The sequence below is a fragment of the Myotis davidii genome, unplaced genomic scaffold (genome assembly GCF_000327345.1).
Source record: "Myotis davidii unplaced genomic scaffold, ASM32734v1 scaffold809, whole genome shotgun sequence".
NCBI classification, from domain to species: Eukaryota; Metazoa; Chordata; class Mammalia; order Chiroptera; family Vespertilionidae; genus Myotis; species Myotis davidii.
Window position 1 is genome coordinate 1,244,278 of NW_006300017.1, and position 25,750 is coordinate 1,270,027.

A 25,750-nucleotide genomic window follows, 5' to 3' on the forward strand; every position below is an offset into this window, starting at 1 on the left:
AATTAAATCTGCTGAGTAATTTCCATTTATATGAAACCAGTAGCCCACATCAGGGCCTACATCTGTGTTTACGGAGTGACTCTCACTCTCAGGCGTGTCTGTCGCAACGTGTGATGTGAAATTCGAAAGCATGAGGCTCCAGCTCTGAGCTGCTGTGTGTGTGTTTGGTCGGTAGCTTGGAGCTGGTGTTTATTGACAAGCAGGAACACGGGAATGAGTAATCATTATAAGCATTCTTTGCACATTTTTATCTCCCGTTAGCAAAGCACATGCCCGCGCCTCTCTGTTCTCATTCTGCAGATGGGGAAGCTGGAAGGCTGGCCGAGACCTAGGGTCCCAGATGCCTCCGAGGATTCAGTGGGATGGACGAGAATGATAGAATAGACACTTGGTATGTGTGTGACCTTGGCTGGTTATTCATTCATTTGTCCATTCATTCATACACTCACTCATTCAACAAATACATGTTGAGTACTTGTTCTATATCTGTCACTCTGCTAGAGAACAAGACAGATGAACCATGGTCTAGGGAGAAAAGAGAAATATAAAGCAAATTACTTTAAAATATACGGATTCACCCTAGCCAGTTTTTCTCAGTGGTAGAGCGTCAGCCCATGGACTGAAGGGTCTCAGGTTGGATTCCAGTCAAGGGCTCATAGCTCGGTTGCAGGTTCGATCCCCAAGTTGGGGCACGTGCAGGAGGCAACCAATCGATGTGTCTTTCTCACATCCATGCTACTCTTCCTCTGTCTCTCCCCCTCTCTTACCCTCTCTCTAAAAATATCAATGAAAACAGTATCACCAGGTGAGTATTAACAAATATATATCTTTATATCTATATCTCTCTATATATAGATATATAGGTATATCTATATATATACACACATATATATATTCACAATGTTAAGGAGAAACCTGTTATTGTGGACTTTATTACACTTATTGCATAATAAAGATGGAGACCTAACCTACTTCAGAACCTCAAGAATGTTCTCCCAGAAAAGCACAATTTAAGCTGAACCTCAAAGGATGGAAGAGATGTTGAGACAGAAACAACCTGTACCCTGCCTATTTCACAGTTCCTGGATGGCAAACACATGAGCCCAAAGGTAATCTCCCGGGTCAACCATAAATCAAGAGACTAGTACAACAACTAAATAAACTCCCGAGACTCAGCAAACAGCATTTATAAATTCGTGTCCTCAGGTGACAAGCTTCAAGAATTAAAAAGGAAGACTGTTCATCAGACCACCTCAGAGAGCCTGGCCCTTGAGAGGCCGAATGTGCTGGAGTTCTCCGGGCTGAGTTTTGGCAAGCAGCTGACTGTCCCTTCGTCACTTCCCAGGACGTGCAAGCAGCATGCTCATCAATGGCCTGCACTGACTCATCTCGGCCCTCCAAGATCTCTCAGCACGGTATCCGCTCACGGAAGGAAATGTGACTGCATCGTGATAAAGCTTTGCTCTTACCCCGCACATCGCCCAGGGGTGTCTCAAAGCATTTTGCAAATAATTAATTAAGTTCACCTGGTGACTGCAGCGGAGCCTCCAGCCTCTCGGCACAGCACCAAGGGGTCTGGGCTGCAGGGGATGATGTAAATGAAGTGCAAGACCAACGTCCAGCCCTGGGACACAGAGGCTAGTGGGGGGAGGGGGCTTGCAGGAGGGCGAGGCCTCTGAGTCACTAGGGGAAGCATTCATGTACGCATGGCCATGGCTGTTTGGGGGCAGCCTGCTGGGAGGGTGCCCACGGGGAGACCAAGGATTGGATGGATGCTGCAGCAGGGAGTTCTGAAGGGCGGGGATGGGAGTCCTGGGGGAGTGGCTTGCTTTTCCTTAAGAAGTTGTGGATGTGATTTTGAGAAGAGCTAGACTCTGACTTGGAAGCATGAGTGTGTGTATGTTGACATGAGTGGGAGAGGGTGACGTGAGGAGGGTTTGTATAGTCACTCACCTACAGGAAGGCCAGAGTAAGCACATCTGTCTTCTGGTTGGTCTCTGACTGTGGAATCTATTTCTTCTCCATTCTCAGTGTTACCTTCAATCCTGCTCAGCCTACAAATACCACCTTCTCAGGACAGGTGTAGAAGCATAGCAAATGGAGCTATGTCTGTGCCCCACTGCGACCCACCTCCTCGCCCTTCAGGGAAAGGCAGAGACAGCAAGGCCTCACAGATTAAGAAGCAAAGTCTAATTCTTAGTATAAAAGGACAAGAGGGACAAACACCTGCAGGGCCCAGAGCTTGGGACTTGGAAGGAGCATGTGTGTGTTGACATGAGTGGGAGAGGGTGACGAGAGGAGGGTATGTATAGTCACTCACCTACGGGAAGGCCAGAGTAAGCACATCTGTCTTCAGGTTGGTCTCTGACTATGGAATCCATTTCTTCTCCATTCTCAGTGTTACCTTCAATCCTGCTCAGCCTACAAATACCACCTTCTCAGGACAGGTGTAGAAGCATAGCAAATGGAGCTATGTCTGTGCCCCACTGCGACCCACCTCCTCGCCCTTCAGGGAAAGGCAGAGACAGCAAGGCCTCACAGATTAAGAAGCAAAGTCTAATTCTTAGTATAAAAGGACAAGAGGGACAAACACCTGCAGGGCCCAGAGCTTGGTGTCTTTCGCAGGGTCAGGAGGAGTGGGAGAGGAAAACAGAGATGACCCTAGGTCAGTGGTCGGCAAACTCACTAGTCAACAGAGCCAAATATCAACAGTACAATGATTGAAATTTCTTTTGAGGGCCAAAATTTTTAAACTGAATCTCTATAGGTAGGTACATTGTTATTAACTTCATTAGGGGACTCCTAAGCTGGCCTTTGCTAAAAACGTCCTCAATCTGATTGAGGTACGTTCGCTGAGGTCAACCCCTTCCAACTCTCCCATCCACACTCATCTTGTATACTTGTCTCATCTATCTCCTTTCTGAAAACCGACTTCTGCGCATGGGCCATGAAGTTTCAATCGCACTGTACGTGTGTGCCCGCATGTGGTATTTTGTGGAAGAGCCACACTCAAGGGGCCACAGAACCGCATGTGGCTCGTGAGCTGTGGTTTGCCAACCACTGCCCTAGGTGATGCCAGTCTGTCCCCTTCCTCCTTCCTGCCCGGCCCTTGTGTCTAGAAGGTGCCACTCAGCATCCAGAAGTGCTAATAGCCAACGGGGCTGACAGCTGGGCTTGTCAGCGGCCATGGGCCATCTGCGGGCCGACACTTGGGTTCATTGACAGGAATAGCTAGGTTTTGCTTTCCATCGCTCCTTCTCCCCAGCTCAGGCAGCTGCAGGCCGTGGCAGCGGTCCACGGCTCCCATCCAGTGAGGCAGGCTCAGGAATACCACAGCCCACGGGCCGAAGGTAGCAGGGCTCCTGGAGTACCAACAGGCAGAGGCTGATGCACAAGGCCATGGGCACAGCACCCCACCCAGAGCCCTGAAAGCAATATTTTAGGAGACCACAGGGGCCATGTCTGCTGCCCTCGCTTTGCACACAGAGAAACCACAGTCCCAGAAGCTCCGAGCTAGCATGCATATTTCATTGGGATCCAAAAGAAGAAAAAGACTGAATAATTTCCTGTTTTACTGGATCTATATTTCTTGAGACAGGATAGTACCGTACCTAATGTATATGTTTCACCGGAATCTATATAAAGTGTTATTGAATAAATACATGGGAGGACTGTGTTCAGCTAGTTTTCATCTCTGTGACAAAGACATGAGTTGGGATGGTCCAGCTTTGCCTCTGTCTCCAACAATAAGGCATGCCCTCTCCCCTCCCCTTCTCAGTGTGTGTTTTGTATGTTAAAAAACTCATACATGTTTATCTTGTTATCATCTATCCTATGCTTTCGGCTACTCTGTCCTACTGGAAACAGGAAGAATGCATCACTGGAACCCATCCTATGAAGTGGTAGACTGAGACCCAGAGAGCTAACCAAGCAAACCTCAGAGAGTTCCCAGGCAGAGTCTCAGTTCTGCTGATGGCAACAGAGGCTCAGGTCAAGTCCCCCCTCAAGGCAAGAGCCTCTGCCCAGGGGAAGCTCTGCTGCAGGGTGAGGGTATGGCTCCTGGTGGCTGGTGGGAGAGGCCCGGAGCTGCTAAACAACAAACCCAGGCAAGTGCCAACTGTTTAAGGAATCCCCTGTCATCTCCCAGGCAACAGGAAGTGGCAGAGGGCGCTAAGAATGCGAGAAAGACCAGAGGCAGGCAGGACTGAAGCACTACAAGAGAATCCCGAGCCATGTGGGGTCTCTGATTAATCTCCGCTGGAGCCACTCTGCCCAGTGCCAAGCTACTGAAAACATTTTTATGGGGCAGCCTACACCTGTCTCCTCCCCCCAGTCTGCTCCTGCCCCAGGGTCCATGCTGCCAGGAAGTGGTCCAACCTTATTCACATGTCTATCATTTTAAGGGATTGAGGGCCACGGACAGCTTGGAGACTGGGGGAGGAAGGGCACAGATCTATGATGGGCAGAGAGATGATGAGGCCTTGATCACAAATGGACTCTGAGTCCTTGTTCGTGTATTTTAAAGTCACTCTGGGGCTAGGTTTTTCCCAGTGGCGGATGATTCGCCTACTGGATCCCTCATACAAACCTGGGCAACCTTAGCAGGTTCCTCAACACTGTGCTGGGGAAGGGTGGGGAAAGGACTCCCTGGAACCCTCCCCCATGTCTCACCCCAAAGCCAAGCATCCAGCCTCAAGACCCCACAGTCCAGGGCACTTGCCTGAAGGAGGCTGTGAGCAGCTGCATGCTGGGGGAGAGAAACCCTGTCCCTCTCAGAACTGTCTGTCCAAGTCAAGGCTTGCTGACTCTCATAGCGCCAAGCGTAGCAAGACACGGGAGGCCTGGCTGCGGCTGTGGATGCTGCCTCACAGGCCTGGGCACGGGACATTGCCTGGTCCAGCCCAGGTAGCCGGAGAGGCCTCCCCGTTAACTCCCTGGTTAGAGTCGCAAGACAAAAGGCACAGGGGGATGAGCTGAGGAAAGGGGTAGTGAGCTACACTAGAGAAAGGGAGCCCTCCAGGCTGGAGATTCACTCCTCCTAGCAGTGAGCTGGCTGTTTGGGGGGCAGTGCTTGGCCACTAAAGGTAGCAACGCCCCATCCCACCCCATGCCCCCGCTCTCCCATTTCTCAGAGCTAAAGAATGAAAGGCAGGCAGAGAGGGGTTTCCATCTGAAGGCTGTAGGCCAGGACCTGGGGTGCTTGATAAAAATACCTGTCTGCAGTGGGGATAGAAGTCTGTGGTTTGGGGGTTTTTTAAAAAATATTTTTAAATTACTTATTTTAAATCAATAAATATATATATTGATTTCAGAGAGGAAGGGAGAGGGAGATAGAGATAGAAACATCAATGATGAGAGAGAATCATTGATCAGCTGCCTCCTGCACGCCCCCTACTGGGGATGGAGCCTATAACCCAGCACATGCCCTTGACCAGAAGGGAACACAGGATCCTTCGGTCCACAGGCCGACGCTCTATCCACTCAGAACCGAACCCAGGATCCTTCCGTCCACAGGTCGACACTCTATCCACTGAGCCAAACCAGCTAGGGCAGAAGTCTGTGTTTTAATCTGCCCCTCCCCCAGGTGATTTGGATGCAAATGTCCATCACCCTTCATGTCCTGCTTCTCCAGGCTTGTTTCTGCCACCTACTCATCTTCCCACAAAGCCCCCAGGCCCGAGGTCCCAAAGCTCTCAGCACAGTCTCATCTGTCCTCCCACCTTGGACAACAGAAGTGCCCTCCCTCTCCGTGTTCAGGGCTCATGGGGTGTCTTCAGCCCCAGCTTAAGTTAGGGTGCTTTTAAGTGACCATCAAATTGTCAGGGGAGACCCTCTCCCCATCTTGGGTGTGGGCTCTTTACAGCCTTCACTTGTTACTGCCTTTCCCATCCCCGAGAGTCTGCCTAGAAAAGCAATTTGTGACCATCGGTCTCCCCTGGAGGGCACCGGGCGACAACAGCATTAGCCTTAAAATTAGTCTGGGATGAAAACGTGTTTTCCCAAGAAACAGAAAGCTGCAGAATAAGATGGCATCGAGGCCTAACCAGGTCAAGGTTCCATGATTACGTTAGCCTGTCTTTAGATGCAGGCAAAGCAAATGACTAATGAGCGGGTATTGACCGCGATGGGAGAACAAGCATCCTTTGATACAAAGAGGGGTGGGAATCTGAAAACATAACAAAGGAAGTCAAATAAGTGAGGATGGAGAAGTCACAAGTAAGCCCTTGCAGCTGACCAGAACTTCTGGATACAGCCAGGTTCCCTCTCTCCCAGGAACCCTTCAAGAAGTGATGTCCCCTTCTCTCCAGGTGCAACCCTTCAGGCCAGCTTCCCCTCCTCTGCTCAAGACCTCCAAGGCCAGGTTCCTGGCACAGAGGGCATGACCAGCCGTCCTAGAGCAGGTCGCACCGGTGGCCTGCCTTCCCTCCTCACAGGAAATGCTTTTTTCTGGGGATAGCTGACTGGCTGGCAGGCTAAGGCCATTCCCTGGGCCCAGCCAGCTTTCCTGTGGCTGCCTCCCTCACAAGCAAGGCCAGGCTCCCCACCAGTGGAGTGGAGCTGTGTTTGGGGTGCCATGGAGACTCTACAGGGAGGCAGCTCCCCGATCCTTTGCTTCCATAGGGTGCACTGCAATGCAGCTTTGGCTGCTGGGGCTCACTCCTCGCCTCTAGGGAAGTGTAATTTTCTGATTCCTGCTACAGGGAGAGCAAGCACACAGCCGGCATCCCATGGGGTGGGGTCCTGAGCTCCATCACTCTGCTCGCCTGTGCCCAGAACAGTGGTAGGAGGGAAATTAGAGGCTAGGAAGTCCCAGGAGCTGTCTCCCAGGCGCGGAATTGCACACACAGGAAAGTGTGTCTTCTCACACTGTGGACCCAAAGCGCCTGCCTGGCTCCCTCTACAGGCGGGAGCAGGAACTGCGTGTTCGTTGCCTGTCCTGCCTTCCCCACTGACATCTCCTCCCAGGCCTGAATCTGGAAGATCAGCAGCAGCACACGGAACTTCTGGGCCTAAAACGAACAGCTGGGACCATGGCTATGCAGAGCCCATCTCTGCTAGACAAAGTGCAGTGTTAAAAAAAGCATCACAAAACATGCAGCGGGTTTCTCCTTTTCTCTTTCTCCCACATAAACTCCCATTTGTCTGATTTCACTTTGGTCGTTTACAAAATACTTAGGAATTTATGTTCCCAAAAGCAAAAAATAAAAATAAAAAAAGTGATTTGAATATAAAAATGTAAAATCCTGTGTTGTACCTATATCAGGATATCTAAGATTTCAGAATCTTAGTACTTATGTCATCTACATGAAATTTTAGGTTTAAGCTAATGTTGAACCAAATTCATGTATCTCAGTTTGAGGGGGGACAGGGGGAAGAACATTTTCCTGGGCTGGGGTTCAGTGCGGGAACCCCACAGACCCTTCCATGCTTCCCACATCCTTGGCAAGCCTAGCCCAGCCCTGGAGCATTGTTTGAAGGATGCCTGCAGGCATGCAGTTGACGGCTGGAGAGAACGACAGGCATGCAATTATCAAATCTATTAAAACGGGTTGGGTTTTGCAACACTTCCACTCAGCTTACTCTGGGAGGATTGCAGCATCTCACCTGGGCCACTGCGGATGTGTTTGCCCCCAAACCAGGGACGGCTCTGATAGGTAGGCTCCCATTTAAATCATTAGCTGAGGTAGGGAAGGTGTTGGGGGGGTTGGGGGGGGGGAGCCAGGGGAATCAGTCCAGCCTTCCTTCTCACTGAGCATTTCAAATCCCACCCAGTGCCATTCCCGATTCCCTCCTGAGGAGTCACCGGGAGAAACTGGGAGGATGTGGATTTTCAAGTGCACCATCTGCCCATTTGGTGGAGGGCTGAAGAAGGGATGAGACCTAGAGAAGGACTGTGTGTGAAACCCTGAGATGCGGGAGCCAAGGAGAAGGAGGGGGGAGAGATGGGAGCTGAAGTGAGAGAGTAGGGGAGAGAGGACTCTCTGAAGGAAGAGAGGGAGAGGGAGAGAGAAAAGGGACAGGAAGAGACAGAAGGCAACAGACACGGGGAGATGCAGAGGTAGAGACTGGAGCAGAGAGACCAGGGTGGAGAAAGAAGGATGCCCCGGCTAGCCCGCGGGTCCCCCCAGAAGTGGCGAGGAGGATGCAGGATTGGGAGCTGACAGCCCCCTCTGCTCCTACCCCTGGGACCACAACTGGTTAATGCCCGGCGGCCCCCTTCGCAGTAAGAGCAGCGCCTCGCAGCGCAGCGCGGTGCAGACTCGAACAAAAGCAGGGCGGTGGTGGCAGAGGAGACGACCCAGCAGGCGGGGTGGTACATCTTGAGGCTGCGGTGTCCCTCTGGGCTGCGGCTGCCGCTTCTGCTGCTGCTCCGGCTGCCTGCCGCCTTCCTCTGCGCTGAATCCTGAGCAGGTTTAAATCCAATGTTTGCGAAGGGAGGGAGGGAAGGAGCAGAAGAGAGAGGGAGCAAGAGAGAGCGCGCGCGAGCGAGGGGCGCAGCCAGGCAGCAGCGTCTCGGGGTGTTTTTTTCTCGCACAAACACACAACTGGCAAGAAGCAGCAGCGCCAAGCTGTGCAGGGCTCCGAGCGGCCCTCCTCCGAGGCACGCATTGGCTCCACTCTCCCCAGCGTCACCCGGAGCCTCTCCTATTTGGGAGGCTCCACTCGGAGGGTAGTTGAAGCTGCCCCTGCCTCGCCACTCAGGTCCGGAGCGCAGCCCTGTGCGCTGGCACCGTGTACATATGCCATGCGGGGCGTGTGGCTCCTGTGGGCACACAGCAGCTCCCTGCTGGGTGGTGGGCAGGGGGCTGGGAGTGTGGGTACTGACCTTCCCCAAGCAGGGCTCAGAGCGCAAGAGAGCCAAGGTGACCAAAGTTCATGAACAGGCCTTCTCTGCCTCCTTGCTTCCTGGCCCAGGCAGGAGCCTAACCCACAGGGGCACTGGGACCCTGAAATCTGCACCCCAAGTCCCCATCCTGCCATTCAGAGCCCTTGGAGGCCATTCAGCGTTCCCAGCAGGATGATGGGTGCGTTCTGGTTTCTCGGGAGGATGCGAAGAATTGGGCAGCTCCCTGCCATTGGGATATTCTGAAACTCCACAAAAGCAAGATGCCCTAGGAGCTCAAACAATCACCGTGATTACAGCACAGGTAGCGATATTCAGATTAGCTCTCAGTGAGGTGGAAACGGGCTGCAGTCATGGGGAATTTTTAAGAGAAGGCCACGGAGGGGTGCCTACCTGAGGCTTTCGACCTCCGCCTTTCTTCCCTGGTCCCCGTCCTGCCTGTCCCTCTCTGGAATAGCAGTTTATACGGACAGCATTTCTCTGTGGGATGTACCTCAGACCTTTCTCCTGATGGACAGCTGTTCTAAAAGGCCCACAGCCCTCCCAAAAGCAGCCTGGAGCAATGCGCTTGGCCTGGTGAGTAAATGTTTTCCCTAAAGGAGGATCTGCCCAACTTTGAGGCTCCGTGATAGAAATAGCGCTAAGCGTTAGAGAAGGGACTGGGCACATATATTAAAACATGCTTTCTGTCCCAGAGCGTCCTCCAGAGGTCCTGTGGTGACATGGGTTCCTTCCCAGCTCCCCGTGTGTGGCTCAAGAGCTGTGGTTGTCCCAGTATGCGAGCCTTCTCCCTGCCTCCTGGGCTGCAAGTCTTGATGTTTTTCCCAAGTGCCTGCGACGGGGGCACGTATTCACATTTATTATTTTACTAAACTCTCACCATAGCCCTGCCACCTAGGCCTTATTACCCCGGGGTTTCATAGGCCGAAACTGACGTTCAGAGATGTTTAGCAACTTGCTAAAGGCCACACAGCTCTTCAGAGTCCGGATTCAAACCCAGGTCTGTCCTACAGCAAAAATCCACACAGTTTCCAAGCAGCTATGCCTACAACCAACGGCCAACAAGTTACTTCAGGCTAACAGAGCTCCCTTTCTGCAAAATTAAACCGAATGGCTTTTAAAGAAGCAAAACAGTGAATGACTTCTCTCCTTAGAACCAAGTCTGAAACGTTATGGGTCAAGTAGAAATATATGAATTCCTCACCTGGCACTTCTGAAGTACCTACTTAATATAAAGTTGTGTTGTTTTTTGAGACTGGGAATGTAAAGAATAAAATTTGCTCTTGTCTGAAAAGGACGTACAATAGGTTTGAAGAGGCCATCTAAAAATTAACATAATTTGACCATGCAAAAAAAATAATAGGGCATCTGAATACTAACTATTCAAGTCAAACTCTGTAGCACCAATAATTGCAAACATGTCATTCACAAGCAAATTGATCTGTGACTCCTTTGAACAATCTAGCATGCTACAGAAGTTCCTAAGAACTGTCGCTGGTGGCCGAATCTGCTGGAGACAGAACCGGGTAGGAGGAATCAGATAGGCCACAGAAATTACATGGATATTCAGATGGAGAAATAGCAGATGCCAACAGAAACCCTTTAGGAAAAAAAACTGGGAAAGGATTTGGGGGATGAAAGACAGAGTGGAAAAAGGCTTTGAATTCTAAACCAATGATATTTAGACATTTGCTATTGCTGCTGGGAAAAGTTAATTCCTTTCTGAGCTGGGCAGTGCTCTGAATAAGGGGGGGCTTAATTTATGGAAATTAATCTGGGTAAAGGGCTCGGGATGGATTGAGGTAGGGATAGCGAAGCATTCTGGAACTGGGTGGCAGCAACCAAAGAGGAAAAGCAGGGGCCGACACAGAGGAATTAGTAGGACTTGGTGACTGGTGGCATCATACAGTCAACAGACATCATTTCTGCATCCTCTGTAGACCAAGGCACAATGGGCCGGACACAATGCTAGAACCTCACGAGGGTTTTAAAAAGATCATCACATGTTAGCCCTAACGTTTTCTTTCAAGGTAGTGTAATTACGCCTTTTTTAGAGGTGAGGAAACTGAGATTCAGGGAGATTCGGGAATTTAGTCGCGATCATGGGGTGTGAGGAAACAGCCAACATTCAAACCCAGGATTTTCTGTTCCCGGAGTGAAAGCCTCCCTAAAAATAAATGATGATACTGAGCACTATCATTTTACTGAATAGCCATGTGCCAACGCCTATGTTTCTGGCCTTGCAAATCCCCTATTTATCTTCTCAGCCAGCCAGTGGAGTAGGCATTGTTATCCACATAGTATTCAAAGAGTTGAAAGAACTTCCCCTGCCTTGTAGAGATGTCCAGGCGTGAAGCCAGGGTTTGGGGCCAGGCCTGCTTTCACCACCGGGCTTGAACCGCAAAGGGTGGAAGTTCTCCCAGCCTCTGCACTGGTGCAAGCTTTTGCACTCATGGGCATTCCCTGGCCACCAACTATGTGCTGTGCCCCTCCCCCCATGGGCACTGAGGGCACTGAGCTGCACATGGCAGCCTCTAACCCCCCTCTGGTGGTGGTGGGGGGGGAGTATGGAGGTACATGCACACTCACTCTAGTGTGCTAGTGTGTGAATAGCAATTAAGCTTTGACAGCCTTTATGGAACCAGACAAAATGCTAGATTCTCATGAGTGTATTCTCTTCATTCTCACTATACCGTCTTGCTATTCCCACTCCTCAGATGAAGAAATAAGCCAGGCCGGTTTGGCTCAGTGGATAGAGCATCGACCTGTGGACTGAAGGGTCCCAGGTTCAATTCCGGTCAAGGGCACATGCCCGGGTTGCAGGCACGATCCCCAGTAGGGGGCATTCAGGAGGCAGCTGATCAATGATTCTCTCTCATCATTGATGCTTCTATCTCTCTCTCCCTCGCCCTTCCTCTCTGAAATCAATAAAAAAATGTATTTTTAAAACCTTAAAAAGAAAGGAAAGAAATAAGCCAGGTCACAGAAATTTCCCAGTTCCTTCTTCAAGGCTAATAAGTGGCAGATAAATCCAGGTCTTTCTTACTCCAAAGTTTATGTTCTGTCTCTACTTCTTATAAATTGTATTTTGGTTTAAAAAAAAAAATCACATATATTCAACAAAACTATTTCCATGCCACCAACTCTGAAGAGAGGTATTACAGTCTGCTGGGTCTACTTAAACACCTTCCAAATACAAATACAAATACAACAGCTTTAATGCATATTTACTGGCGGGACTGTTCTCGTCTCTGGGGTAAATAATATGCAATTTTATACCTTTTCTGCATCTTTTTTTCTTCCTCTAAAGCAAACAAGAATCATCAAAACTGTGTTTAAATAGCAATGAGGTAAGGGAACAAACCAACCGAAACTAGGCAATTGTGCAATGAAGCTGACTGTCACACTTTTACTTCCGCCCACGTTTCTTTCCTTTGGACCAGGGAGAGCTGTTAGGCTAGGCACACCTCTCCAAACGAAGTCTCTAGAAGTAGATGGGAAGTGGGGCATGCTGGGCCAGGACTGAGTTCTTCACAGGTGAGAGAGAAACCTGGGTCCCAGTCCTGCCTCTGTCCCTACTAGCTGCGTGATCTTGGGTGAGGATGCAAGGACTCCCTCTGACCCACATTTAATAGTGTTTTGTTGTTGTTGTTGTTATACTGTTAGGTTGCTGAAGGAGGAACGCACAAGGCCAGAGAGGTGAGGGATTATGAGTTTATTCGATCATCCGCACACCAGGTGGCTGAGCCTGGATGGCTCCAGCACCCAGTGAGGGGAGTCAGCAGCTTTTAAAGGATTTTTGGCGGCATTTTTCTGGGCGGAGACTTTTTTATGCAGACCCAGAGGGGAGAGAATGGAATGTGGTCACCATAAGTGAAAAGTAATCTTCAGCAAAGGGGATGTCCATAGCGAAATGACCTGAAAAGCCAGTTCCCTGGGGAAGGGTATCAACTCAATTGCTCCGTCAAACCTAACAATGCAAAGGACTATGTTAATGAAGAGATTGCCTTTGGGTACTTCATGTATTCACTCATTCATTCATTCATTCATTCATGGAATAAATATGTATTATGTACCTACTCTAGACCAGGTAAATACCTACTATGCATGATGTACAGGAGGTATAATGGACAGTCAGAAAAAAAGGCTGTCCTCCGCCACCTAAAATTCACAGGGTAGTAGGGGAGACACATACTCACCCATTCATGATGTCATTGATTACACTTGTGATAACAGGTTATTTTAAAAAAATAGTTTGTTAGGAGAGCACAAAAGAAAGAGGATGCCACCTGTTGGCAGAGGGGAGATGGAGGGTGTGGGGAAACCGACCTAGATGTGACCTCTATGCGGGGGTGGGAGTAGGAGAGAAGCTGAGATTGTTCCTGTGGAAAGCACAACCTGTGTGGAAGCCCCAAGGCCGGGGTTTGTCCTGTGTGGACACTAAGGCTCTTTTGTATGATTCACATTCACCAACTTTATTCAGAAATCAGCCTTTGATACACCTGATCAAATTTTACCTAAGTATTGAAGAAAATAGCATCTGATTTTCACCTATGTATATATTTCCCCGTTCCCCCCTCCCCCGCCCCCCAACAGCTGTCAAGCAAGAGTTGAATTCTTCTAGCTCTCAGGTGTAAGGTGATTAGCTCTCCTCTGAGGTCAAGGGCAGGATGATGCAGGGATGCTCACACCTGTGTAAGTGAGTAGGTGTGGTCCAGCATCCACCCCCACACTCCTGCCCAGGGTCTGTCCAGGGCCTTCTCCACAGCTTCTGTCCCTCGCCCTCCCCCATCTCCCCCGCCCTCTTCCTTTCCCTCCTACTTCCTGTCCTCCTCTCCTCACTGGGCGGAGGGGCTGGTCCCTGGACTCCCCTCTGGATGAAAAGGCTACTCTTCTTTCCTTGACATCTTGTTAGGCTGTGAATACACATCTACTCATTTGCATTTGGTGGAGGAAAAAGAGAAAGGGGGGTGAAGCAAACACACACACACACAGTTACACACTCGCTGACTTCATGGCCACCGAGGGGACATGTTCAGTTGGTGACAGAGAATTTTAACTGTGTCCCTTTCTGCCTCCCAACCCCTCGGCCTCTGCATCACACCAGCTGCTGCTTTGGCTCCACCCAGCCCAGGCCACTTGCTCTGCCCAAGGAGGCGCCCAACACAGAGAGTCAGTCTCATCCTTGCCCCTCCTCCACTCACGGGCTCAGATGCGGCTGACACTGACCCTTTGTGTGAGGCTCAGACCCAAGTTTTCTTCAGGATCAAGTCTCGGGAGGGCCAGGAGGCCTTACTCCAAAGGCTGGCCCCAGAGGCTGCGTGACAACGACTTCAGGGGCTGTGCCTTTCACTCTTACCCATTTTCAAAAAAACTCAGGCAATTAAAAAGCATATCAGCTCTGGCTGGTTTGGCTCAGTAGATAGGGCGTCGGCATGCAGACTGAAAGGTCCGAGGTTCGACTCCGGTCAAGGGCATGTACCTGGGTTGCGGGCACATCCCCACAAGGAGATGTGCAGGAGGCAGCTGATCGATGTTTCTCTCTCATCGATGTTTCTGACTCTCTATCTCTCTCTCTTCCTCTCTGTAAAAAATCAATAAAATATATATTTTTTAAAAAAGCATATCAGCTCTGGCTGGTTTGGCTCAGTGGATAGGGCGAGACTCGGCATGCAGACTGAAGGGTCCTGGGTTCCATTCCAGTCAAGAGCACATGCCCTGGTTGAGGGCTCCATCTCCAGTAGGGGGCATGCAGGAGGCAGCCGATCAATGATTCTCTCATCATTAATGTTTCCATCTTTCTCTCCTTTCTCCCTTACTCTCTGAAGCTTTACTTAAAAAAAGAAAAGCTTACCACTAGGTAGGACCAGAGGTATGGATGCATGGAACAGATTGACAGATCTCAGAGGGAAGGGAGAGGGGGGGACTGGAAGAGATTAACCAAAGAACATACATGCATATATGCATAGCCCATGGACACAGACAATAATGTGGTGAAGGCCTGTAGGTGGGAGGAGGGTTGGGGTAGAGGGGGACGAATTGGAGGGAAATGGGGGACATCTGTAACAATGTCAACAATGAAAAAAGATTTGCATAATTAAAAATATAGCATAAGACTAGGAATTATACACACAGGTTACAATCTAGGTTCTTGCATTTTCCAGCTGTGAGACACTTGATTCCACATTCATCTCTGTGAGCAATCAGTACTGGGTGCTGGGGGTGCGCCCATTCTTTAAAGAGCTACACCCAGAATCTCTCCCAGAGCTGGTGGGGTGGGGGTGGGGGGTGGGGGCGGGCAGACAGGCTGTGCTCCTCCCTGGCATCTCTGGGGTCTGGGAGCTCACCCTCTAGGTGGTGAAGTGGCAGAGGAACTAAGAGGTATCATTTCACCTCAATATGGTTCTTTCCATGTGGAAAATTAAGTCAGCATCTAATCGCGGGCCATGTTCGCTTAATTTTAAGTAACATTTACTGAGCTTTGGACGATCAGCCATCACTGAGCACCCATTAGCAGGGCACATGGCTGGGTCCACAGGGAAGACTGGATCATTGTGGGAGGCAGCATGGCCTGAAGGCCTGCTCTATGTTTCCCAGGAAAGGGAGGGACCACACGGGGATCAAATGGGGAAACCCTAGGAGAGTGAGAACCAGCCATACCAAGGCCCCATATTCTTGTTGCTGCTGCTATTAAATTCTCCAGGCCCGGCCAAATCTGTGTGATTCACTAAGCACGCGCTTACTATTAGCCAAAGGTATTGGGGCCATTTACATGACATCAACAGGCACAGTATTTGAAATAATCCCTGTTCCGGTCTAGTCCACACGCACAGCTTTTCAAATGGAGACACTGGACCGTAATGATGATGGGAAAACCCGCTCGGGCCCCATCTCTTTGGGCTGGAAATTGCGGATGGCTCCGGATGGAAATGAAGCCCATTTGCCTGCCCAGCAGCGGGATGGCTTACTTCCCAGCAGAACCGCCGGGCCTGTTGAAGATGCCCTCCTGCGAAATTAGATTCTTCAGGCTTCACTGGGTACCTGTGTTTCACACACTCGCTTGTGCTTTCAATATTGCCTTGCAGGATGTAAGAGCCTGGGAGGCCCCCGAAGTTCAGTGAAACTAAAGACTTGAAAGTTAGGATGTTCACACTTCACGATGCCCTGCTCGGAGGGCTGCATCCTCAAAGCGGAAGTTGGGGATAGAGCTTGCCTGCTTTCTTTTTGCTGGGGGGCATGCTGGGTACCCCCTGGAATGAGCAATTCTCCCCCAAATCTTTGTCGTGCCTGGAATACAGAGCTGATGGGAAACGAGAGAGCAGAGGCTGGGGTTAGGTAGATTCTGTATGGGTAGTGTTTGGGGCAGTTTCCAGAGGATTTGAGCTCCTTGTTTTAGCTTCAACACAGACCAAGTAGGTCTCTCTACTTCCACCACTAACAAGAGGTTCTCCATTCACCAGGAGAACCGGCCCTCCACCGAGCAACCCTGGAGCAAGGATGGCAGTCAAGTCAACACATTTCGATGACCTTGACCTCCTCTAATCCCCTCTGCTTTTTATCCCTGATCTGTCCCTCACTCTTGATTGGTCAGAGCTTAGGCTCACACCCTTGTGTGATTGGCTAATTTAAAGGAAGGGGTTGACCTTTGCCATTTCAAAATGGCAGCCCTCAGGGGATGTGCAAGTCACATGAGCCAAAAATGGTGGGTGCCTAAGCTCCCTTCTTTGACAGAAAAGATTACCTGTTTATTCTCACACCACCAACAGGACAGTGTTTTGAGGTGGAACTCGGCTCATGCAGCCCTTTTGCCAGGAGCCCCCAGTGTCAGCGCTCAGAGCTGAGGAACACAAGGTCGAGCAGGGCAGGTGGTGCAGGATCTGGTTGGCTCCTCATCTCTACACCACGACTGTATGGCCACAACCTCTGAGCACAGGGCCTTGTGAGGCCAGCGTCCTGCTCTCCATAGCAAAGAGGAAACAGTCCCTTCACCGGCGGCACTCTCCCTGGAAGTCTTAGCACCCTCTCCAACTGCCTCCCAGGGAAGAAGTTCAGGGACACAGATCCACAAATTCCAATGGCTTTCCTTGGGAATAGTGTGGGCCAGGTCACAAACTGGCTGCCTGAAGCCAAATCGGACCCTCAGACACATCTTCTATGTCCAACAGTACTTTTTAAAATATCTTTATTGTTGAAAGTATTACATATGTCTCCTTTTCCCCCCATTGACCCCTTCTAGCCTGCCCTCCCCACCCCTGCCCCAAGCCTTCACCCCCTATTGTCTGTCCATGGGTTATGCACATATGCATACAGGTCTTAGGTTGATCTCTTCCCAAACCCCCCCTCCTCCCCGCCCCTTCCCCGCCTTCCCTCTGAGGTTCCACAGTCTGTTCCACGCTTCTGTGTCTCTGGATCTAATTGTTCATCAGTTTATTTGGTTCATTAGATTCCACATATGAGCGAGATCACGGGATACCTGTCTTTCTCTGACTGGCAACAGTACTTTTGAATGGAGGATCTTGCCAGTAATTAAGCATCCGCTCACCCAGATTTTAATTCCTCTTGAAAAAGTCAGCAGAAGATGAAACTGGGCCTTTAGACAGGGGAGCAACGTGCAGGCCCCACAAGGCCACCTCACTCATCTCCATGACCTTCCCGGGCTGCAGGCCGTGGCCTCGCCCGCCCCATGGGGTAGATTTTCTCTCTTTCTTTCACTCCCCGTGTGTAATTAGCATAAGCTAGAAAACAGCCAATGCCTTTATCCTGACCCAAGAAAACACCATCAGAGTCTTGGAAATTATCAAACTCCCTCCCAACCTCCCTCCCCGCCCCCAATGGAAGCTAAATGGTAAAAGAGCTCATTTTGCAAGGGCTCAACATTACCCATCTGGCCATCTCAGCATGCAGGTCAGGAAGCTTTCATTACATTTCTATAATAAGTTGCAGATAATACTGTCCTCCCGAGAGGATGTTCACATTCCAGGAAACTTGGAAAATGAGACAGGGGAGGTGAAAAGTCCTGTGTGACCTTCAGGAGCACACGCAGACCGAGGGACCAGGGAACATGAAGAGAGCAGCTCCCAGTGCCCGTTCGGCGCACGTCAGTCGGGCTGGGGAAGGAGGGAGTCCCCAGGAGGGTCTGCAGAGTGACACGGAGCTCATTTCCCAGGACACAGATGCAGAAATGAAAGAGTAAAATCTTCACTGGAATATTCAAGTGGGAGAGAAACCTGTTCAAAATACCACAGCCACAGAATAAACCAAACAAACGGTGCACACAATACAATTTTTCAGGTGACGTGTCATAGCATTGTATACCTGAATCCTACATCATTTTATTAACCAATGTCTCTCCAAAATTCAGTAAAATTTTTTAAAAACTAAAAACAACAACAACAGTAAACAAATGCATCTCTTCAAAAATAAATAAAGAAGAAAACTTTAGCTTATTTTCTATAATGCTTCATCTCGCCTCTGAAGTCGAAATTTTGTCCGAGGGACTCTCACATGTGAATGATGGTGTACAGAAGAGTCCTGTTTCCCCAGGGGCTGAAAGAGATGAGAGCAGGAGGGCGTGGGAGGCAGCGAAGCATGTGGTTCCACAGGATGAAAGCCAGCAGGACTGGGTATCGATTTTGGCTTTGGGAGAACAAGGCATTTAGAAGCAAGCCCTGTGCTGGGAGAGCCCGCCCTCCTCCCAGGAGAGGCCAGGGAGTGCTGGGTGGGAAGGGAACTAAGGTGAGTCAAGAGATCTTGAGAGTTTCTGCGTGGCACAGACGTGGAAATGTCACTGGGTGACGGTGAGCGTGGAATCTCAGGTTTTCTAATTGCGGATGAAAAGAGACCACAGGTAGGTTTCTTGCCCTGGGCAGGCTCCTTGCTTTGTGGTAATTCCCTGGGAAAAAACTGTCAGATCCCAGCCTGTAATGTTACCAGGGAACAGAAAACCTGTGTTTGGTTCTGGCATCACCACTGTGTTTCTTGAGTCTCTGGGGCTGGGGCCTTGATCTATCTGTCTGCACCCGAGCCTCGGTCTTCAGGGGGCATGCAGTAGATCTGATTACATGAATGCATGACGCAGTCATGAATGAGTGAGCATGCCAGGCTTTGTACAGAATCATGTTTGCAGCATGGGCCACACACCATACTCTGGGAGGCAAAGGGCAGATAGCAACGCGCCTTAGGGATCAGACAGGCATGGCTGGAGTCTCACTGTGTGACCCTAGACAAGCCCCTGCCCTCTCTGAGTCTTGCCTGCCTTTTTTTTTCCCTCCAATATATTTTTATTAATTTTACAAAGTGGAAGGGAGAAGGATAGAGGGTTAGAAACATTGATGAGAGAGAAACATCCATCAGCTGCCTTCTGCACATCCCTACTGGGGATTGAGCCCACAGCCAAGGTACATGCCCTTGGCGGGAATGGAACCTAGGACCCTTCAGTCCACAGGCTGATGCTCTATCCACTGAGCCACACAGGTTAGGGCTCGCTTTCCTTAACTGATGAATTAAGGTAAGAACATCCCCCTGGCAGGGTGGTCATGAGGAATAAGAGAGTCTGGAAAGCCCTTAGCCTGTTGCTTAAGGACTCAGTCAAGGGCAGCTGTTGTCATTACTGGTCCTGCAACAACCTGGCTTATTAATTTCCAAGCCTCCATCTCAGGCCCGTCCTGCACCTTGCCAGTTGGAAAGCTCCTGCAACATATTCCAGGTGAAAATTCCCCCTCTCCACCCCCTCAGTGCCCTGGAGCAGCCTGCCTTCCAGGATCTCATCTCCACACTCCCCACCAGACGTTCTCCCACCTGCCATGTGGATGAGACGTTTCTCCTCCCGGGGCCGGGCTTGAAGAAAACTACAGAGGAGAGTTCCCGCTCTCTTGCCTGAACCTTAGACTCTGCACTCCTTAAAGTCCTGATGTGTCTCCCTCCTGCCTGCCCGCCTGTCCCCACGCTCTTGTCCCGGAGTGCTCCCCGTGGCATGCCCAGGGCACTTTGTCCTTGACTCTGTGGTGTCTGCGTTCTTTCATTGTCCTGTTCCATTTAACACATCAGAAATATGGAAACTTACACTTAACATAGTCACAAATAACGTTCGTCTCAGTCAAGTGAAGTTACACTTAAAATATATGGGTAGTAGACAGCTAAGCCATTTCCCGAGTAACTCGAGGTTTGGTTTCTTCTTTCAAGCTCTTAAAGGGATGGCCCAGCAATCCGTGCTGCACAGGCAGCTCAGCCTCATACCAAACACCAAGTAGATCAGGAGGATAGATCAGGTTTTGGGTCATGGCTCTCCCACCCTCAGTCTTCTCATCTATAAAATGGAGACAAGCAAAGTAGCCCTCTCTCCATACCATCATGAGAAATGAATGACAAAATGAGTACAGCACTGAAAATAGCGCCTGGCATCTAGAAAGTGTCCCGACTGAGGTCAACTATTACCGTCATTATGAGTGAATCCAAGCAGCATTTATTGAGTGATTATCTTGTGGTAGACCTGTACCAGGCACTTGAAATACAATGGAAAGCAATACCAGACAGGACCTCCGGCCTCCTTACTTTAAACTCTGGGGGTAGGCAGAGTCTTTGGGTAAATAATCACACGTAGATGTCATTATAATTGTGATGATTGCCTTGAAATGGAGGTGCATGGGATTAAAGAGGAGAATTAGGAGGTGTGACTGGTCAGGGAAGGCTTCCCTGGGGAGGAGGTATCACAGCTGAGATCTGAAGAAGGAGAAGTTAATTAGGTTAGGGCAGAGACGGGGTGTCCGGGCAGATAGGGAATGTCCGGGCAGAGGAAACAGCACACGTGGGAAATGACTGCTTGTTTAAGGCACTGAAAGAAGACCCCGGTGGCAAGAGCATAGGACAGGAGTGGGACAGTGAGGCAGATGTGTCTGAAGGAGGAGAGGATGGCCAAGCAGACTCTACCAAGCACCTTTGCCTCCATCCCAGGAGTAATGGGAGCTAGGGGAGACTTCTAATTTGGGGGGAGGGGAGGAGCATGATCACTGCAGGCAGCATGCTGAGTGGGTAGGAAGGGAGCAGGCGTGGATGTGGCCTGTGTGAAGTGCACTGCAATGGCCCAGCAGGAAGGGGAGGAGACTTATCTAAAGCACTACAGCAGTGGTTCTCAACCTTCCTAATGCCACGACCCTTTAATACACTTCCTCATGTTGTGGTGATCCCCAACCATAAAATTATTTTTGTTGCTACTTCATAACTGTAATTTTGCTACTGTTATGAATCATAATGTAAATATCTGACATGCTATATGTGTTTTCCGATGGTCTTAGGCGACCCCTGTGAAAGGGTCGTTTGACCTCCAAAGGACGGTAGAGATTTTTAGGAGACAGGATCCACAGGGTTTGGTGGAGATGAGGATAAGGTAAGGGGAGGCACCAAGACCAATTTCTTAGTTCCTGCTTCTGTTTCTTCATGGACATAATGTCATGACTGAGAAAGGATTCACTGGATTGAGACCTAGTTTAAGAGAGCAGTTCTCTGGGCTGGGTGGGTAGAGCAGTGTAATATGCCAGCTAGTAGTTCTGGAGTCGGACTACCTGGGTTCTAGTCCCACATCCGCTGTTTACCAAAAGTGTGGCCTGAAACTCTCCACGCTTAATCTTATTAATGATCACCACCTACTTCCTGGAGTTGATATAAAGATCAGATGAGATAATAACATAAAGCTGTAAGCACAGTGCCCGGCACACAGTGATAGCTCAGTGCGTGGTTACGATATTCTTCTTTGGGGGGAGGTTGAACTACAATGGCTTTGAGGCACCCAAGTGCAGATGTCAGCTAAGAAATGGAATAGACAAACCTGCAGCTCAGAGGAGAGCGTTTGACTAAGAGTGAAGATTTGTGAGTGATCTTCGTGGAGGTGGTGATTCGTAGAGTCATCTTTCTCTTTCTCTGCGTTTCTTCGGGTTCCTGTAATTTCAGTTTCCTCAGGAAAAGGGCTGGGAAAGAATCTGCTCTTTCTGTTTTACCTCTCACTACCCGCCTCCCCAACACACACACCCCGAGAAATAAGATTGATTAATCTGATCAGAACGATGACATAGGTCTGACATGTCTGTGTCCTTGTTCCTTTACTGGGCAGGGTTAATGCATTACCTGTCTCTGTGCATATACATTCATTAATTGATTCTCTCTCTCTCTTTCTCCCTCCACCCCCACTTTTCCCTTAAAAGGACTAGCTGTGGTTCATGTGTGTTCTTCTTTCTGTTCCTTCCGCTCCAAGCCCCCTGGCAGGTCCTGTCTCTACAGCTACAGTTGACAAATTATTCTGCCTGTGGCTGAGTGAATAAAACCAATTGGGAGAAAGGAGGGCATTAAGTGAGAAGCTCGTTTTGGACTGGAATCAAGACTGCATTCTGCAATTCAGCTTTCCCCATAATAAAGTGGATAGTTAAATGCCTGTTTGACTTTGGACTTCTCCGTGGGTTCAGACCTCCGTGGGAGAGAGAGATGATCCATGGTGCCTTTTAACCCCAACCGTAATTGAAGCAATCACGGAAATAATCTCGGGAAAATTATTCAGGGAGAAGAGGATCTAGAACTGAGTCTGAAAGTGTAGGTTTCAATGTCCTGGCTGAAGGAGGACTAACCAAGGACAAGGGTGGGGGTGGGAGAGGCAGATTAGGATATGCATATATTCCACAGGCCAAGAGAAGAAAGAGTCTGCGAGGAGGGAGTGATCAACGATGCAGAAGGTTACCAAGGATTGGGGTAAGACGACTTTTACATCTTTCTCTTCAATTATTGTCAGGGAGGTCATTCATGGCCTTGGTAAACATTCCTTTGTAGAGAAAATAGGGGGCCGAAGCCAAATGGCTATGGGTTGGGGGTTAAGTGGAAAGTGAGAAAAAGGGAGAAGGCACATCCAGGCAACTTTTCAAGAAATCTGTTATGAAAAGGCAGAGGAAAAGATAGAGTGGTCATTTATCTCTCTGGACCCCAGTGTAGATCTCAGTGCCAAGAGAACCCCAAGGCTGTAGTTCACAGCTGGTTTGGAAAAGCGTGGCTCTGTATACAATTCCCTCCGCCTCCACCAGGCTCTCTTTGGAGAATCATGGATTCATAGCAGCCAACAATGCTCACATTTTTTTCTCTTAGAACTGTGCTGAAACACAATCTCTTCTATAAATGAACATCCCAAGTTAATTGATTCATCTGACCACGGTGTCCGTCCCAATAAGCCCTCTACCAGGAAATATGAATTGGGTCATTGTGTTTTCCTGGCAAGGATATCCAGCGCCGTAGCCATCCCTTCTTTTCAGGGTTATGATCGCACATGCTATATTTTCTGTAGCTGTACATATCACACGGTGTATAGTCATTATTTTTCTTCCTATCTGTAACCACCCTCAGTGAGTCAACTCATTATTTTTCACTTGTCTCACATAGTAGGAACTCAATGAGCAATTGTAAAATAACAGAGAAGTGGGCAGCACTTCCCCCCAGGCCCGTGGTGATATCTGTTGACAAAATTGGATTTCTGTGTTGGACACAGACCAGAGGAGACTGAAGGGATGTGCTGACTAAATGCAATATGGTACCCAGATAGGATCCTGGAAAGGAAGGCGGAAATTAGTGGGGAAACTGGCAAATGCTCCCAGGGCACCCAGCCTGAGACACTGAACCCTAATTATATGTTTCCAAGGTGCTTGCTTCTTAAGAAGATTTGAGGGATGTGTGATCCTCTCCTTCGAAGCGTTCCTGCAGAGGTATGGAAAGGTGAAATAATGTGCATATACTCCTTGGTCTCCTTGCTGAACAAGTTCATCTCCCTTTAAAAAAAAAAATAAGGGGGCGGTGTCATTCTTCTTCCTAGTTTCCTCACCCGCCTTCCTTTACAAACAGGAGTGTTTCTGTGTGGACAGAATTCTATTTGCAGATTGTGCGAAGAGCTTGGTCATAACTTATTCCACTTAATTCCGTCTTTAGCATCTTGTTTTTATGCCTGAAGACTTCCTGGAGAGCAAAAGGCAATGAAAATTAAGCGAAATACCTCTAGCCTTGTCCCTTTCTTATGAGGGACCGTGGGTCGTTCACACCCTTAGACAAATGAAGAGTGCCTGAGAAACTATTTCCGTCTACAGGGGAAGAATGGTGGTGACATCTGGAGCAAGGAGCACACAGCCAGCCAGAGGGAAATGTAGAATCAGAAATCAGTCAGTGGTACTGAGAAGTCATGAGATGGTCTGTGAAATTCCGAGGCTAGTAAGTATGTGACTATATTTAAATGCAAGTGTGGATAGCATGGGAAACATGCCCCAGAAAATGAGCACATGGCAAAGACAAGAGGATCTGGTTACCACTTAATGTGGGTAGGCATGGTGCAAAGCCCAGCACATTAAATCATTTTATCCTCACAACAACACTATGGGTTGTTCCCACTGTATTGTCCTTATTTTACAGATGAAGACACTGAGGATTAAAGAGGTTGAGTAATGTGCCCAAGACTATTACTCAACTAATAAGGGACATCGCCAAGATTGAAACACACGTATTTTGGCTTCAGAGCCCATGATCTTAGCCACATTAAAATATCACATTGAAATGTGTGAACCTTGACACATAATCCAAGTTCTAGAGTCCATTATGAGAAAGGCAAGGAGGCTGAGTGCAGTGGGAGAGCATGCACTGTGTGGCTCACTAAGCAAATACATGCATCGTGGGGAAGAGTCAATATGCACCCCCAGTCCCTCCACCCACCACCCCTGGGACCCCTTATGCCCAGAAATTCCACTGGGGAAAATCTCTCTGTCCATCTGATCCTTGACTTATTCCCACAGAGCCTGAATCATTCCAGTTCCGCATGTACTTATTGGGCCGGGTAATGCCACCCCAAATCCCCCCTTTTTTTTTGAAGTGAGCTATTATAGAAAATAAATTAGATATTGATATTTGTCAGGCAACATACTAAGTAGTAGGAATACAAAGATGATAAGCCCTGCTCTCTGATAGCAAACTGATGTGCTAATTAGCATCAATAGCTTAATTGGTAATAATGGCTTAAAGCACTACACCATCTAGTTAAGATGTTATCACTTTCATGGGGTCCTTCAATGTTTGAACTCCGAGGAATAACATGTGACATAAATCTTAGCACACTTGGTAGATTAGAGTGGAGGACAGAAGAGAAGGAAAACTCCCTCATTCCACTACATTAAAACCATATCTGAGTGAAAGAGTCTTTGGGATTCTCTTCACAACCTCCTGGTAGGTGCTGTTTCTAAGGGATTGGGCGCTGAGCACCAAAAGAAGTCCCATGTTCATGGTAAAACACGCGTGCCCCACACAATCAACTTAGAAACATATTTGAACACCCGGCAAAATCCTATCCAACAGTGCTCCTTCGACTCTACAGGTCATTTAGGGGATCCTAGCAAAATGCAAATGCTGATCCAGGGGTCTTAGGTGGGGCCTGGCCGTCTGCATGTATCACAGGCTTCCAGGTGGTACGGATGCTTCTCATTCTGGGCCCACACTTCTAGAAGCAAGGTCCTGAATTCCTTCTACCATATCACCCCCCAGTGGCCACCCAGTCTTTACTTAGATTCCTCCATGAATAGGGAATGTGCTACCGCCTAAGGCAGTGGTCGGCAAACTCATTAGTCAACAGAGCCAAATATCGACAGTACAACGATTGAAATTTCTTTTGAGAGCCAAATTTTTTAAACTTAAACTATATAGGTAGGCACATTGCTATTAACTTAATCTGGGTACTCTTAAACTGGCCTTCGCTAAAAACGTCCTCATTCTGATTGAGGTACGTTCGCTGAGGTAGACCCCTTCCAACTATCTCCTTTCGTTCGTCCTCTATATGTCCAAACCATCTCAACATAACCTTTCTCAATCCTCGACACTACACCTTCTTTCACTCCACAACGTTCCCTA

At 49.0% G+C, this 25,750-nt stretch overlaps 2 long non-coding RNA genes across 2 annotated transcripts in view; one reads left to right on the top strand and one right to left on the bottom strand.

The window, feature by feature from the left end:
• The window catches only part of LOC107185037, a 478,211-nt gene extending 469,888 nt beyond the window's left edge, over positions 1-8,323 (top strand). Inside the window, exon 3 of the long non-coding RNA XR_001515943.1 lies at positions 8,273-8,323. This is a non-coding gene — a long non-coding RNA (uncharacterized LOC107185037). The remainder of the gene's footprint in view (positions 1-8,272) is intronic.
• On the bottom strand, positions 2,875-25,750 carry LOC107185036. The gene is made up of 3 exons (XR_001515942.1): positions 25,653-25,750; positions 19,831-19,836; positions 2,875-2,904 (listed from the first exon to the last, which is right to left on the bottom strand). It is a non-coding gene; the product is annotated as an uncharacterized LOC107185036 (long non-coding RNA).